This window comes from Humulus lupulus, chromosome 7, assembly GCF_963169125.1.
Source record: "Humulus lupulus chromosome 7, drHumLupu1.1, whole genome shotgun sequence".
Classification (NCBI taxonomy): Eukaryota; Viridiplantae; Streptophyta; class Magnoliopsida; order Rosales; family Cannabaceae; genus Humulus; species Humulus lupulus.
Window position 1 is genome coordinate 110,191,825 of NC_084799.1, and position 17,819 is coordinate 110,209,643.

At 35.0% G+C, this 17,819-nt stretch overlaps 1 pseudogene; it reads right to left on the reverse strand.

Moving 5' to 3' along the window:
• Positions 1-6,553: 6,553 nt before the first annotated feature.
• Positions 6,554-8,517, reverse strand: LOC133789829 (uncharacterized; annotated as a pseudogene).
• Between the last annotated feature and the right edge of the window lie 9,302 nt (positions 8,518-17,819).

A 17,819-nucleotide genomic window follows, 5' to 3' on the forward strand; every position in this document is an offset into this window, starting at 1 on the left:
AAAGCTAAAGTAACAGAGTTTTCTGGATAGTATCAATGCAAGAACAGTATCATTCTCAAATCCTGTTTCCATCAGCTACAACATTTTAAATGCAGATAATTCTCTCACCCAAAAATCTTTAAGAATGAAAGAACATTCTCTTTAAAGACAAAGGAGCCAGAAAATTTCAATAGAAGATAAAGTGCCCAGCACATGTAGTCTCGTAGCATTTTTCACAATTCAATCATGCGCCATTAAATTTAAAAGAGTCAATCCAAAAACAGAATCAGGTCTTGCTTTAAAATCTTTCCACAAGTTTTATGGAAAAGTAAAATAAAATGAAAGGCTTTCCAAAACAGAATCAGGTCTTGCATATGAATGTACCATACAACTCTACACCAAAGGCTTTTCATATTATGCATACACCAAAGGATTTTCATGTATGAAAAGTTAGAATATGATATTATACATACAACATTATTATACAAAAACCTGGCTGTTAGAAAGGAGAGGGGTCAATAAAAACCTGCCTAAGTTCATACGCTACAACAGAACCTCTTCCAGCCCTTCTTTCAAGCTTCTAGGGTTGTAATTCAACTCTACTTTGACCTTCTCACAGGAATATGCCCACTGATGCCTTCATCACTAGCCAACTAAGCTTTGACCCAAAAATTTGAGTTTGCTACATATGCACCTAGAATGTGAGAATGGTTAGAAATTAAGAAGAATTTCTATTTTCATTACCCAGTCCCATTTTCATTCAATATGTCAGACAATAGAGAAAGTAGTTTCTTGAAAGTTTTAACTATATTGGAAGATATAATATTAGGAATTAAAGGTTGAGCAAATGTATATCTTGACGTGATCACCATAATTGAAGAAGAGAATAGCATATTAAAAGGTGAGTAATCTCATTGCTTATAATGAAAGAATAATATTTCAATTTCAATGATTTCCTGCTGAGATTTGTCACCAAAGGTGAAATATCTTTTGAAGCAATTTAGAAATAGAACAAGAGTAAAGAAAATTGTCACATATAAGGATTTTTTATATAAAAAATAGCTAATATCAAGACCAGAACATACTAAGGAAAGACAATATTTGAGTGGGTCTATTGTTTAAAGGCATGCAAAGGTGGGCTCACTATGAAATCTTGGAAAACCTAGGAACAAATTGAGCACATTAGTAATGCATTTACAAATAAAACAGAGGGCACATTCATAATAAAAAAATGATCGAAACAAATTTAATAAGACAATTAAGTCACGCATATCACAAACTTGAATTGAATCAAAATAATGTCTAGTTACGCTCTTACAAGATGAGAAGCTGATGCTCACAAAGACATTGACAAATTTGAAATTGGTTTAGCATCTTATTAATCTACCAACTTATTCATCTAAAACATAAAATTTTACAGCACCAACCTCAGGTTCCAGGTCGATAACTATCCCCAACTCTTCTAATACATTGGCACTTCCATATGCTAAAGAACTTGAACGATTTCCTTGCTTAAAGGGAAAAAAAATAATCAAGTTTAGCTCTAACAATTTACAATATGGGATCACATTCATGTCAAGTAATCAATAAAATTGATGCCACCTTTGCAATTTTGGTACCACAAGCTGCTGCAAGTATTGAAGCTCCAGTCGAAATGTTAACTGTGTTTGCTCCATCACCACCTGTTCCAACAATGTCCACTGCATCAAGTAAGCCCTCCACTTCTAAACTATGCTTGATCATCGCCCTCGCAAGCCCCACAGTCTATTTAACCACTAAAATCCATAAGTCATTTCTTTACTTATTTCCTTGAAACATACCCCCAAAAATTCTTCAGTAGAGAACCTACAGCCTATCAAAATTTCTTTGAAAATAAACAATTGCATTGATAATAGTTCTTTCTATCCAAACAACATGGTAATAAGACTTTCAACAGTCTAAAATCCTGCTTGGACAAACTAAGTTATCTAGTATAAATATTCAGAGTACAACTCTCAACCAAAATGATATTTTAACAATGATGCAAGGCTAGTAAAAAGATTATACAGAAGTAGGTCCTTGTTTTATTTTACAATATATAATGCACCAAGTAAACTTTCTCCCAAAAACTTACCAAAAACCATTAAAAAATTTACACTGTGCTAATCTTCTTTGCTTATATGAACAACATCCAGAGCTTCCTGAAATGGCAACCATGCTAAGTTCAAATGCAGAAGTACATATATTTTTTCAATAACAAGAAAAGATTAAAGTTCACCAACTAAATCAATACTCCAATATTATTGAAAAAGAAAATACTAAATCAATACTCCAAAAACACAAGTAACAAATGAGTAAAGACTTACTTACAAATTTTTTATAATAATTCTAAATATTAAATTTATTTCATCTTAAATTTTAAAGTAATATATTATATATTCTTTTGTAATCATTTTTTTTAAAAAAAAGTCATATATAATAGTTTAGGTGCATTTAATCATCTTTAAACATATATGAACTTACTGCTTGCATTAAATCATAAATTTCAGATTCCTTAAGATTAACTCGAAATCTTTTCAAACCAGCCTTAAGTTCTTCAAAAGTGATTTGACCACTACTGTCAGTGTCTATCATTTTGAACATTTCTTTTAGGCCAGCAATTTCTTCTTCAGATAAGCTCTCTGCAATTACCTGCCAAAAAAAGGGGAAAGAAATGAGTTGAATAATTACAAGTTATCTATTAATTTAATTTAGGAATATGACTATCAATTATTTGGCTTCAAACCATTCACTTATTTAATACATAAAGTGACTTACTCTAATAGCCATTTTCTTGAGCTTGTTCATTGCAGAGAATTGATTCAATCGACTTAATATTGCAGAATCGAGAGGCTTGTCAGGAGCCACACCACCAACTTGAACCCAGGGATGGCCTGCGAGACATATAAACAAAAGGTCATCAGTGCAAACAGAATGTTGTGCCTAAGAACACCTTGATATAGAATTATACATAAGCAAAAAATTATGACAATTGTTGAACAAAAATGATGAGAATAATTATTTATAAAGCAACTGAAATGAATAACAGATGCTTTTCCAAAAAGCTTTTCTCAACAATAAAATAAAATAGTCAAACTTATCAAAGTGAAAAAGGGCACTGAGTTTTAAAGTGGGAAATTGATCAAATATACAATTCATAGAGGAATGCTTAAAGACCACATATGACACTAGAGGGTCAACAAAAACTCATCTAAGCACAAGCTCATGTCCAACTACTCTTCAAAATGGTGCTTGTTAAAAGACTAAAAAATCTTCTAAAGCTAGCTGGGTATTTCTATAATGAAACATTCTATAATCTCCTCCACCACTATACATAATAAAACATGACATCTCAATTCAAAGTATTACTAAATTAACTACACACAAGAAACATTTGGACAAGATATTTCAGCAATAGTAGCCTCATCAGCAGTAACACATACAGACACATACACATATTTTGAAAATCGAACTACATTTAACATTGTATAGCTCACATATATCATTATAAAAATTAAACCATATGCCAGAAATCAAAATCTACTCTCCACAGTCTACACAAGTAGAAAAATAACTGTATTCAAATGAGGGATGCTAAATTTCACTTTCCCAATTGCCCAAAACAGAAGCCACCACAACATATAAACTTCCAAAAAAAAAAAAAAAGAACCAAATGTCAAATTGATTGGTCTTTGATATAAACTTGTCTCGAGAGGAATAAGTAAAGGATAGTTACTTCTAAGAAATACCTGTGAGGCAGAAAGCTTTCTCACAAAGCCATGAAAATATTAATCAGGGTAAGGGAATTGTAAGTCAACCATTTATGATTTTTTTTTCTCATTCTTGAGTAATGAGAATATCAATAAAACTCGCATTTTTTAACTTTAAATCAAACCAGGAATGCATGTAAAACAAAGAATAAAAATTGTTATGATTTTGCTAAAATAATTGGCCATACTCTGAACCTCCTACCTGCAATGTGATATCTAAAATTTCTAACCTTATTATGATTTTGCTAAAATAATTAGCCATACATTTGCCCTGTCTATTTAAATTGCTTTATACCATGGTAGTGTGTGGAAGCTTGTAACAACCCAAATTCACTAATAAGGCTTAAGGGTCTTGATTAGTGTGCCTGGAGGGCGTAATGGAGATTATGTGTGATTGCAATGATTTAGATGCATGGTTATGATTTAAAGCATGTTATATATGGTTATGTGTATCATGTTATGTGATTTATACCGCGTGGGTGAGGTGGTATCAATGTGACGCACGTGCCGAGACGGTCCTAGGGAGCTAGATAATGGTAACTGGTGATTTGGTAACTTGTGTAACTGTTAGTAACCATAGAGAGTAACAGGTTTTGTTGAATAAGTGGTAAAACTGTAAAGTAGGTAAAAGACAAGTGTACCCTTGAGGTTTAGTTAGGAAAGGATATTTGAGGAAGGCTAAAAAGGTCTTTTGGCAGTGGTATAGATGTCTTTGGCTGAGGGAAAAGGATATGTACGATTATTTTATGCTAAGTATAACTGAAGTTAAGACTTGGAAGGCTAGAAAGATCAAGAGGGAGAGGGAGAATCAAGAACCTAGAAGGCAAAGTGGAAGAGGAGCTGAACTGAGTTCTTTGAGGCTAGTGAAGGGCTTAAGGGTGTGGAATCAAGCATATATCAAGGTTTATACTGAGGTAAGGAATTTCTCCCTGTTTTGTTAAGTTCTGAATTTGGTTTTTGAAAGAATTGAGAGATAGCCATGGTTTGTCTTGCATGGAATTCAGCTAGTTTGTTAAGGTGGAATTCAGCTCAAGCTTGGATTGGAGGAAGCTCAAGTCGAATTTCTGATTGAGGTAAGGGTATTAAGTATGTTTGCAATTTCGTAGCTGTTATGGTTTAAGGATTTAGAGGACTGGTTTGTACTTTGCTCAAGTTTTAGCTTAAGTGTTAGAGTCTGAATTTAAGTGTGAATTCTGTGGGTGATTGTGTAGTTGAGCTGGATTATAGTGTTTATAGGTTGTTGGTTGATCTATGTGGGGTTTTAAATAAGTTTTGGGGCTTGGGTATAAAGTTGGGATGATTTGGAGTGATTTGGGTTCGGGGAAAACGCAGGGGAAGAACCCAGAATTCTGGGCTCGCAAAGGAGCGCCGCGGCGCAAGGCTGTTTCTGGGCATGATGAGGTCTCTGACTCGCTGGGCGCCGCGGCTCAAACTTGTTGGGCGCCGCGGCGCTAGGCCAATTTCAGGATGTTAGAATTTGCAATTTTGAGCATTTGCTCCGGGGGTTCGGGGAATGTCTTCGGTGCATTGTTTTAGGGATTTGGGGGTTCCGAGAGTATGGGGGTTGTTCCGGGGAGGTAGCCTTGGATTGATTAATGACAAAGGATGTTTCATTTGTGTTGTGATTAGGACTTTGGAGAGGCTCGGGGTAGAGGACTGTGCTCGCGGCTTCGTGGCATCGGAAACCAGTGAATTGAAAGGTAAGAATACTGCACCCGGTTGTGAGAATGTGATGGGACTAAGTGCTCCCGAAAGTTATATCGTGTCAACGTTGGTATCATGCCATGGTACGTGTGAAAGCGGTCTAAGAGTACCGTACGTGATTTTAGCGCACAGGGCGTGAATTGGCCACTGGGAGCCAGGAACAATGGGATAACAGAGGGAGCAGCCCGAGGGCGCTAGCCCTGGTTATCATTTGTGAATTGTGAATGATATGAATTGAAATGCTTGGCATGTAGAATACTTGGTTATACTAACTGATGACATATCTGAGTTTGTGAGATGCAATATGAGTTATTGATTTGTTTGTTGATTGTTCATGCCCTGTTGTTGTTGTGTTTTCTTGCTGGGCCTCGGCTCACGGGTGCTTCGTGGTGCAGGTAAAGGCAAGGGCAAGCTGGACCAAGCCTGAGGTGGAGAGCTCCGAGGTGAAATGTACATAGCCAGCTGTTCGATCACCATGGTCGAGGAGTGAGTCAGGACAGGGATTACCTAACTGCTCGTTTTGCCCTGTGTGGCTGGTTAACGTAGTTAAACCTTGTAACTTTTGTAAATGACCTTTAAACTAATATTTTGGGATCCCGTGTAAATAAACAATGTTTCGTAATGAAAATGTAAATTTTGAGACTAAAACGCTTTAAACCCTAGTTCCTTTACAGTTTCAGTAACACGATTTTATTTAATTGGCTTGAGTTGGCAAGTCTGTCACTTAATAAACACACAGTGTAACGGTCTTGGCTATCCAGGGCGTTACAAAGCTAGTCTTGGATTAATTCACCAGCACAAAAAAATGAAACCAAAATGGCAGATACCAAGACTACACAATATCCAAAAGGAGAATTTTACAGTTATGTTCTATAATTAGCCAAACCCATGCTCATCCCACCATTCAAATCTACTCATCCATTTCATAAATCAATTGAACGGAAATTTGGGCTGTTTACAGTGGGAGCTACAGAGAACCATGTAAAACAGCAAATATGGGATAGGGAATGACAAAACCGTCACAAAAATAATACCATCTTTATAGGTATTAGCAAATTATACGTTTTTCTAGTGGTTGCATTTTTGCAGGGCTGGTTTGGAAACTATGACACTATCTCCTTAAGCAATCAAAATATGAAATTAACTCATTCAGATTCAAGGGCCACAATTTCATATCTGACCTCTTCCAAATGCTCGTTTATAGCAGTCACAGCATCCTGTACTCCTCTAATGGCCTCCTTTAGTTCTTTATTATACATAGCATCTGCTTCTGCCTCTTCAGTCCCCCAACAGCTTCTGTAATCTCATGGACATGCACACACTCATGCTCCATTGGTTTCTCAAATTTGCAATCCGCATGGCTCACCAAACGTTCTGATGGCCGACCAGCCTTCTTTAGTACCTGTAATGTGACCGTCTTTAAAAGTAAAATAATTTAATGTTAGTCGGGCAAGAGTAAATTCTGGAAAAATTGAGTTACAAGAAACAACATATGAGATTCCATTTGCATACAAGGTTACTATTCTAGAAGTCTGGTTGATGAGTGCAGAGTCATCTTAAAGAATTGAAAATGCAAAAGAAATCACTCTGCTACAGCCATAAGATCAACAATTATCCTCTGTAAACATGACATTTTTTTAAAGAGAACAATAGCTTTTATTTAAACTCGTGAAATAAAAAGAACAATCCTAGCAGAAAAGGAAAAATAATCATTGAAATACTTGTAAATTTATGTATGTCTACTGTCTAAGCAATTTAGAGATCGTTTATGGTCAGTCATCTCTATTGTTACACAATTTTTCCATGCTGCTTCCAAATCATTATCTTACATGAACTTACGGTCCCCAAGGAAACTCAGCTAAATGATTCAAACTAAGGGAAAGGACTTTTGACTATCCAATATCAACAAAAGTAAACAATCTTTTTACTGATTTGATTTACCAGATATTGGATTGAACAATACAAACCAAAGGTACCCCTCACGAGTAGAAATAAGAAGGGTTTTTACTTAAACTATTCTTTCCAATGATTATCATCTTCGATAATTATTTTCATTTAAATTAGTAAACGGAGCCTTGGTGTCATAGATACACTAGGAATAAATAATAATGAAAAGGGACCTATACAAAGGCAAAACCATAATGCAAAACGATATGGCTCTCTAAACGCTACTTCAAAACATTCAAAATGGCAGAATAAGAAAAGGGAAGGCTTGTATTAGAGTTCTAAGATATAAATCCACAAAGAAAATAGCCAAGAAATTTTTAGAGTGTATTATAATAGTGGCAAAAAAGAAAAATAAAAGAGGCATTGGTTACCAAATTCAGTTTCTGCTTTTCCTGTTCTTGAACAGATCTCAAAAGCTTAGCTAAATCAACTCGATCGTACTCAGAATTATGAAATAGGGACTCCATTTCAATGACCTGAACTTGAAAAAACACAGAAACCCACTTCAAAAACTTAAATACATAATATAAACATATATTTATATGTGAATTTCAAAATTTGGGATGTGAATATGGATACCAACTTGTTTAGAGCAGTTATTGAACTCCAGTGTAATGTCACTGCAAAGCTGTTGATAGGCCAATTCATTTCCGGAAATCATATACTCTGAAAATCCACTGTATCAAAGAAATCTCTTCTTCAAAAAAAGGAACGAAAAATGAGATGCAGAAAGAAAAAAAATGGTAAGCGCAGAAGGAAAGAGAAACCTTTTGAGGTTGGAATAGGCTTCGGCCCGACGCTGCTGAACGGCGAGAAATTTATGAAGCAAATTAACGATGGTTGTTGAGGAATCTGAGAAGCCAAAGTGCACTATTTGGTACTCGCTTAAGGATGTTGCACCTACATTTATCGACACATGAATCAATACAGTTATTGCTGTGATTCAATCAATTCAAAGTTATGCAAATATAAACACTCGACTAACCATGTATTGAAAATATCAGGATCCATCTTGTATAGCTGGTTAAAACAAGTAAATATAAATTTGTCCTCAGGTAACCCATAGCTAGATCTCTTGGGTTGGCAGTTCGGGTCTAACACATCACAATTTTTCTGTAAGAGAAGCATGAAGTAGTGTTGTCATAGGAAAAGAAAAACTACTTTGACTAGTACTAGACAACAGCAGCAATAATGTGAAACAGAATTCCAAAGCTATGAACTAAGAATGAAATTACAGTTAGGTAAAGGAAATACCTTCATATCGTCCAATGCCTTGCAATGAAACACTTTAGAACACCATATATCCCTTATAAGAGAAAATTTAAGAATCATCCTCAACGATAATAACCAGTCACTTTAAATATAGATCAAATAAATAGATGTCTATAGCTTTTTTTTTCATTCAAACATTCAATCAAACATCATAACTACATTAATTATATAGTTAAATTGTATATTTTATAAACATTTCCATTCTCACAAATGAATCACTGATAATGGAACACCACTATCAAATACACACATTTTCAACAAAATCAGTAATACTCAATCAAATTTATTGAAATATAAGTTATTTTGTAGAAAAAAAAACTCATCGTAGAAAAAAAAAAAAAGAGAAAAAAACCAAAATGCTGAAATGCTCGACTGAAATGCTCGGCTTGCATGGCTATAGGCTGGAGAAGGTGGCTGGGCGACGAAGAATGCCCGAACTGACGTCTGGATGGAGCTAGCTGGTCTCACAAAGAAGGCTTGGCCGCACATAGGGAAGAGGAGAAGAAGAGCTGGCCTCCGGTGTCGTCGTTCACCTCTGCTGTCGTGTGAGGGCTTGGGCCCGCGTGGGTCGAAGCTTCGACGCCCTCTGAAGATCCCTAGCCAGCGCGTGTAGGGGAAGGTCGGGCTCCATATACACACAGGCGAGAGAGAAAGAGTGAAGGAGAGAGGTCTGGTGGGAGAAAGAGATCCGAGAGAGAGGAGAGAGAATGATGAGGAAAAAGGAGAAGGAATTGTGTTTCACGGTCTGACAAATTTTAATGAAAAAAAGAGCTAAGTGCTGGGATGGTGAAATTATTACCGCCTTTTTTCATAAAGTGCCCCAACATAGTACTCTAGCATAATACTTTTTTATTAGTATTATATTCATGTGTTATGGAAATGAGTATTTGGTGTAGTGTTTGATTGAACATGCGAGTCCCAGACATTACTTAAGAACGGTATAAAATTTACAAATTATTTTTGAAACCATATATATAAATGTAATCAAATAATTAATTAATATATTTCACTTTATATTTTTTGCAGCTAACAAGTATGTCATATACAGAGGCACAAATTGATGAGTTGCGACAAGAATAGACGACATATATGTTACCGAGAATCCAAAGTGATTGACCTCGTTGTTAGGTTTTCTTACTTTTTACCTATTTCTTCATACACAGTGCAATATTTGTTAATTTTGTATATGTCTAACAAATATTGTATTTCTTGCATATTTTCATTTTATTAATTATGTCAATTTCAATTTAAATTAATATTAAATTGAGTTCAATTTAATTAATTATTAAATAAATTTAAATTAATATTAAAACAATTTCAATTTAATTAATTATTAAATCAATTTAAATTAAAATTAAAATAATTTCAATTTAATTAATTATTAAATCAAATTAAAATAATATTAATTATAAATTAATTTAATTTATTTTTTTGAACCTAGGAGACTTCCAATGTCTCCCACTGGGAGAGGTGAGAGACTTCCCACATTTCCTTGTGGGAGATGTTGAAAAGTCCACGTTTTTGGACACCTTTCAACCTCTCCTATTAGGAGACGTGGGATGTCTCTCATATCTCCCATTGTGAGACGTAAGATATACACTTACAATGACTCCACCTACAACGTCTCCCCCTATGAGAGACATTGTAGACTTTCAATGTCTCCCAAATAAAGTTATAAAACTCATATTTTGTTGTAGTGTAAAAGACATAACTCGATTTCATTGTCAATAGTTTTCTCTTTTTATGATCTACCACTTGGCAAAAATTGATAATTCTTTTATGATACTCCCAAGCATTATTAATCCAATGAGCAGTGATGACCATGTAATTTAAATTTTGAATGGAAGTCCAAGTATCGGTAGTAATCGATATCCTCTTAGGACTCAAAATATTTTTCAATGTCATATTCTCTTCATTATATAACTTCAATACATTCCTAGCATGAGTCATATTAGTGTCTCATAACCATAAGTTGGGTCCTCATAGCCCTGCTAAATTTCTTTGTTTTTTTTTTAAAAAAAAACATATTAATATATATATATATTTATATAATGTAAAAAAAAGTAAAGAAATCCTTCAAAAAAATTTATTCTGAATTTCGTCTCTAACTATAGTGCATATGTAGGGCCATCACATTATGGACGACGAACAAACAAAAATGTTACAATTGACAAAACTTGAGATGAGATCACAAAATCGTAATCGTATCCTTCTAAAGGCGCTTTCGCGTGACACTAAAGCAGATTTTGTAAATTCTCAAGTTGAAACTAATTATTGACTATGCGTATATTATATTAATATATATATATATATATATATATATGATGATCTTACTCGTGTATTGGCGAGCCACACAGTTGTACTTATTTTTTCATTCTTTTGGGTTTGGTAATGGACGAGTTTCAAACTTGAATATACATGTGTCAATTAAAAGGATAGTCTGGGATGAATTTTGATATACCAAAAATGTCGAAGATCATTAATTCATTATTACATGGTCAAATTTAAGGCGTCATTAAATTGGTAATCAATTTTGATTAGTCATAAAAATAGTCCAATAATGATTCTGCAAATTATATATTGAGAGGATCATCTGACCTAATATAATCATAGATTTGAATTCGTGTTCGTACGTGTCTCTATAGCTACCTGATTACATGATCTGTTTCTTTCTCATCACCGTCTTCATCTATACTCCACAATATGATTGACCCTTTTATATATGTTTATTATTATTTTTATTTTTTAAAAAAAGACCCATTTTTAAATGGCACCCAAAAACCCCCCATTGACCTGTTGGAAACTACTAGATAAACTATTTCAGATATATAGTTGCGTGAATAAATGAATATAGATTATGGAGAGAAGCATATGATCAATATATATTCTAAAGTTATATAATGATTCAATAATTTCTATATTGTATGGCTTTTAATAATATCTAAATAATCCCCAAAGTATTGACTGGCCATCAAAGGAAATTGATTAATAAGCGTCATCAGATGCAATTAATGTTTAATATAAAGAGATATTAATATATGTGGGATAAGAAGTCTGATCTTTAAAACTAAATATCTATATAAAAAGCTCACACACCTTCCTCCTCACCTTCCTTTTTCTCTTTCTTTCTTATGAGGTGCACAGTTTAGAGAAAACCCATTATCGTGATGAGAATTAGCATTGTTATTACTTTTATTTTCTCATTGCGCATGCTAGCCATGTTGCCATCCTATCAGTCAGCTGCGCACCTTTGACATTATCATCATGTTCATTTCCACTCCTTGTCATAAAACAATATATTTTTTTGACAAATACAATATTGTGCGGACAATAATAATATTTAGGTTTATGAAATAATAAATATCACAAAACTAGCCTTGTTAGTTAGTTGCTTCAGCGGGTTAGTGCTCCTAAAATTTGGTAAAAGTTATTGCATGCATGTTTATAACATTAGCATGCACTGAAAAAAAGTATTATTTACAAATTAAAAAGAAAAAACTAATTAAAAATTTAATTAATATATTGTTACAATTATGAGTTATTAACTTTTGACATAAATTCACTTATATATATATATATCTCATTTATATAAAAAGTGTGTATATAATCGAAATTCTTTGTTTTAACAAATTGTTTTGTTAAATTTAACGTAATATTCTAAATATTTAATAAAATAAACATTTAAAACTAGCTTAAAAATAGATATTTATCAATTATATTAATATAAATTCAAATATTATAAAATATCATTATTATAATAATATTTAATATAACAATACATATATAATAATTATATTAATATAAATTTTAATTCAAATGTTATAAAATATCATTATTACAATAAAATAATATATAATACAAGACTAAATATTTAATAATTATATTAATATAAATTTAAATGTTATAAAATATTATTATATTATAATATATAATCCTAATTATAAAATTTAAATGCTAAGTGCAATAAAAGTATGAACTTATGTATTTATGCTGCTAATATCCTTTATATTTATAACTTATAATTAAACAATTATCTTTATTTAATATCTAATCAAATTTGAATTCAATTTAAATATCATTTGACAAATCAAATTAGAATTCAAATTTAAATTATATATGTTGTTAATATATATATATTTTAAATAATTACTTTTTAATAAAAAGTATAAATAATTTGAATAAATGTTTATTATACTAATTATTATTATTATTATCGACCGTAAATTAAAAAATGTAGAATTAAAAAATAGAAAAATATTTTGCTCTCAATTGTTTAAGCACATAATCATGTATAACATGGCGATAATTTATTTGATTTTAATTGGTTTAAGTTTATTTATTTATTTATTTTTATTATAGATATGAAAGGTTGCTAAAAATAGAATTAAAAAATAGAAAAAAAGAAGAAAATGTTATTGTATAAATACACAAAATAATGAATCTAAATCCACATAAAGAACAATGAATAACAACCTTTTGAAATGATATATTGTTGGGTTAATATTTAATACCAAACGTAAACGACGATTCTTTGAAATTGAATTATCATACACTGAATATTTGGTGTCAAACATGAAACTCCATAAAAGATAAAAAAAAAAAAAAAGGAAAAACTAAACACAAGAGACTAAAAAAAATAAAAAGGAAGTGAAATGCCGAATTTGAAGTTTTCAACAATCAATCTTACGAATGCAATGATAAATAAGAAATGCAAAAAAAAAAAAAAATAGATGGATTGATAGATAAGTAGATAGTATCATAATTAAATAACATGAAAATAGTTTGTTACACCAAAATTTCGAGAATTAATAAGTAGCCTTGAAATGTAGGCTCGCAAAGAGTAAGCTCGGGATTACCAGGCGTTAGCATTATACTTATATGAAATGTCATGGGGTTCCAGATTTGCAATCAACATTCGAGAATGAATTGCAGGCTCGAAGGCATTAACCTTCTCTGCGGGTGAACCCGATAGAATGACCAACTGAGGAGAAGGCGACAACTGGAATGGTGAGATCGAGGCTACAAGTGATCTCGAAAGCGCGTTGAATCAATGTTCAAGCTCGATGATGCATTAAACATGCATGCAAAAGCTGTTAGGAAATTCCTATTATTTTGGGATTAGTTAAGACCATGTGTTAAATCCCTATTTTTATGGGATCTTTATTTAAATAATGCATTTAAGTTGTATTATTATTATTATTATTATTATTATTATTCAAATATTTATTTGAATTTAAATACATTATTGTAACTTCCCTATATTTGGGGGAAGATATTCTTGTAACTAAGTCTATAAATAACATGGATATAGTCACTTGTACTGGGGCACAATTTGGTATTAGAAAAGACTCTGCAAAATTGTTTTCCCTTGAAGCTTTTGCACAGAGTTCATAATAAAAGTGACTCGTGGACGTAGACAAATTTTAACTGTTGAACCACGTAAAAACCTTTTTTTTTTTCTTTTCTTCCTAATCAATTGTTTATTGATCTACATAATTAAGTTGACGAAAAGTGACATCAACAATTTGGTGCTTTCGTTGAGAGCATTAAGCAATTCTTCATACTGTTTAGTGTAAAACCTCCTACATAACGACGATGGTCGCCCTCAACATCCTTGGAACTAGCTAGTGGGCGACCTTTACCTTAGATCCCCGAGGAGCATACTCCACGAATTGAGGACCATCCTCAAAGGCCTGGTAAACAACCCATTGTGGACCAGAGCCCTGATGACGAGAGTGCCTCATCGTCTCCTAGAGGACGACTTGGTCAGAGTTCTAGACCTAGCAAAGAGTTTTACAATAATCGTGAAAGATATGCGCCAGTGGTTGAGCTTGAAAATCGAAGGTTGCGTGAATAGCTAGCCGAAGCTACATGGCTAAATGAGTAGATGGAAAGGCGAGCTGCTAAAACCCAGGCACCACCCCGAAGGAAAAAAGGGTGACCTCAGGAGAGTACGGCTGCCAGGATGGCCGAACAAAGGGCCCAGTGGGCTCAACCATTGCCTAGGGAAAATACTAGGAAAAGTCAATCTGGGGGGATTTCGCGGAACACTGCTAGGAACAATCCAATGGGGAGTGTTTCTGCAGAACCTAGGAATAACTGAGCTCCCTCGATAGCTTGAAGCAATAACCCAAAATCTTCCAGGAATACCCTAGAGCCTTCCCAAATTATCCTTGAGCCTGTTAGGCCGAATAATGCGAGGCTACCACCCTCGCCAAGTAGGCATCATCCTTCTCCGATAAGACACCCCTCTCTAGCATGGGGTGTATCTTAGCAGGGTCCTAGTGGGAACTGAGTAAGAGACAGGGCACCTCAGAGGCCTTCACGAAGTGCTCGAAGTGGAAGTCGAGGCAGGAGCCATCAAGCTCAGCCTGAGCACAGGGATGAACGCGAGGCCCCGTGGGGAGCTCATTAGGAACATAGACAACCCCAGCCATTAGAGAGTCATATGTCAAGGTCACAAACGACTGGAGTAAGGGTACATGTGGAAAACCCACCTTGTAATCGAGCCCCATAATAGCAACAGCCAGAGAGGAATGTTAGCTTCCTTGGTGGAAGTTAGGATTACAGTAGGTTGGTGAGTGTGTATAACGCCGAGCCTAGAAATTATGAGAATTATCAGAAGGAGTATCCTAATCTTTGAGATCACCTAAATCAAAACCGGGGGCAATCTAATTAGCCAAAACCAGACCTACGAACACACTTAAATACCCGAAGAGAGCCCCTACAACCAGTATATGGTAATCAGTATAACCCTATTGTAACAACCCCAAATTCGCTATTAAGGCTTAAGGGCCTGGAGTAGTGTGCCTGGAGGGCATAATGGGATTTTGTGTGTGACTTTTATGAATTTAATGCATGATTATGATTTAATGCACGTTATATGACTATTTGATTAATTATGATGCATGACTATGTGAATTAGTATGCATGTAAACCTGATTGAGCATATTTGTAATTTGGCCATGTTGGGCATGACTATGTTGATACCTGTGATCTATGACTCGAGACGATCCTAGAATGAGCGGGTTAGCGGAAAGTCAAAGCGGGAACCTGTACCCGGCTTGGGTTAAGCCTGAGGAGTTAATTGAGAATTTGGGAATATATTTGATGATTAATCAGGTTGGGTAGCGAGCGGGAATTATTAGGAACACTTGAGGAATTAGTGGGAATTTGGGTAATATGACTAAAATGCCCCTTTATGGACATAAAGGTTTAGAATTAGTAAGGGAGGGCATTTTGGTCATTAGGCTTGTAAGAGATAAATTAAAGAAGGGCTTTATACTTAGTGGATTTAGTAGAGAAAAGTAATAGGCTGAAAAGAAAGAAAGAAAGAAGAGAAAAGAAAAGAGAGGGAAAGCTGAAGGGTTTTGTCCAAGAACGGTTTGTGGCTCTCCCAACCTAATTCCTTCATTTTCTTGGAGTCAAGCTCAGTGGAGAGCTAGGTTAGGCTGAGCATCAAGGATCCTAATCTAGGCTTGAGGGTTGGCAAGGGGTTAGCAAGATCACATTTGAATTTGAGGTAAGTTCTTGGGGATTTTCTGTTTTAGGGCTTGACTGGTTTTGAGTTGTGTTTTGAGCTAAATGGATGGGGTTTTTGGGGAAATCAGGTCAAGGTTGTGAAGGTGCAAGCCAAGGAGGCTAGGGTTCGATTCAAGGTCGAAATTACACCCACGGTATGATTTCTAAGACCCTATCCTTGTTGTTTGAGTGATTTTCTGGTTTTTGGGTTCATTGAGTTAGATTTTGAGTTGTGGGTTGCTTGAGCTTGGGGTTGAGTTCATGGGGTGCTTGGGATGAGTGTGAGGTGTGGTTATGTGTGTTTTTATGTTTGGAAAAGGTTTGGGCAAGATTGGAGTTGAAATGGGAGAAGAAAATCGCAAAATGCGATTTTTGGGTTTGGTCTGGCTGCAACTAGCGCTACAGCACTAGTCAGGGGGCGCTGTAGCGCTAGCCCCTGTTCTAGTGGGGTGGTTCTGCTTGTAGCGCTACAGCGCCCTCTTTTGAGCGTTGTAGCGCTGCACTGTTCACAGAGGGGATTTTTGGGCTTTTGTGAAGGGATTTTGACCTAGGGTTCGGGGCTTGATTCCGCCACTTTGTTTTGGGGATCTAGGACTTCCCGGTGGCTCGGGATTAGTCCCGAGGCTAGGTTTTGGTCTTGGGATTTGGTGATGACTTTGACTTATGGATTTTGCTTAGGTAAGCGCTAGGGCTCGGGTAAGATCGTGCTCAAAGGAGTCAGGTTGATCAAGGCTACCGAATCTAAAGGTAAGAAAACCGTAACACCCGGGATTAGGGCATGGCCCCACTGTGTGATTGCAGGGCATGGCCCTAGATTGTATTATGTGCAAATGTTTAACCTTAAATGAATCATGATGTGTGTGAATGATTATTTTTCGAATGTACTATATGTGTGATTATAATGAAATGAACGGCAAGGGCCGAGTGCGGCGTAGGCCGGGTACGGCTGTGGGGCCGAAAGTAACACTCAGCACATGGGATGCTTATAGTCAGGGTGGGACCCAAGGGATACATGAGTTATCCTCGCGGTGAGAACCGAAACCTCAGGCTTTGGTAAGGCCTCTGGGGCGGCATGGCCGTACTTGTTTATTATGAAGGTTTTCCTATTTATCAGTGAATTATGCCAGCTATATTATTTGCATATGTTATGTTCTATTTGGGTTTTCTTGCTGGGCTCGGCTCACGGGTGCTCCGTGTGGCAGGTAAAAGCAAGGAGTCAGTCAACCGGCCATGAGTATGGAGAGTGTGGGGGCGGCGCGTACATGTTCGGCCTGCCAGACTGCTTTGGTTGGGGGCATTTTGTATATGGCTGTATTAAACCATTCTTTTGATAACTGATCAAGTGTAAATCTATTTTTTTGAGTTGTAAATATTTTGTAAACCTTATTTTGGGATCCCAAATGTTTTATACTTAACGTTTTCGATGAAGTTAAACATATTAAAAGAGTACAGCCTTAAGCTCTGATTTATCCACACTTTTGGTTTTAGAAACCACTTAGAGTAAGTCAAAAGCATGATTTCTATTTTAAACTCACTAAGTAACGGCTCTAAGGTAGTAGGGCATTACACCTATGCTGCGACAAGGAGGTGGAGTTCTTACGAACAATA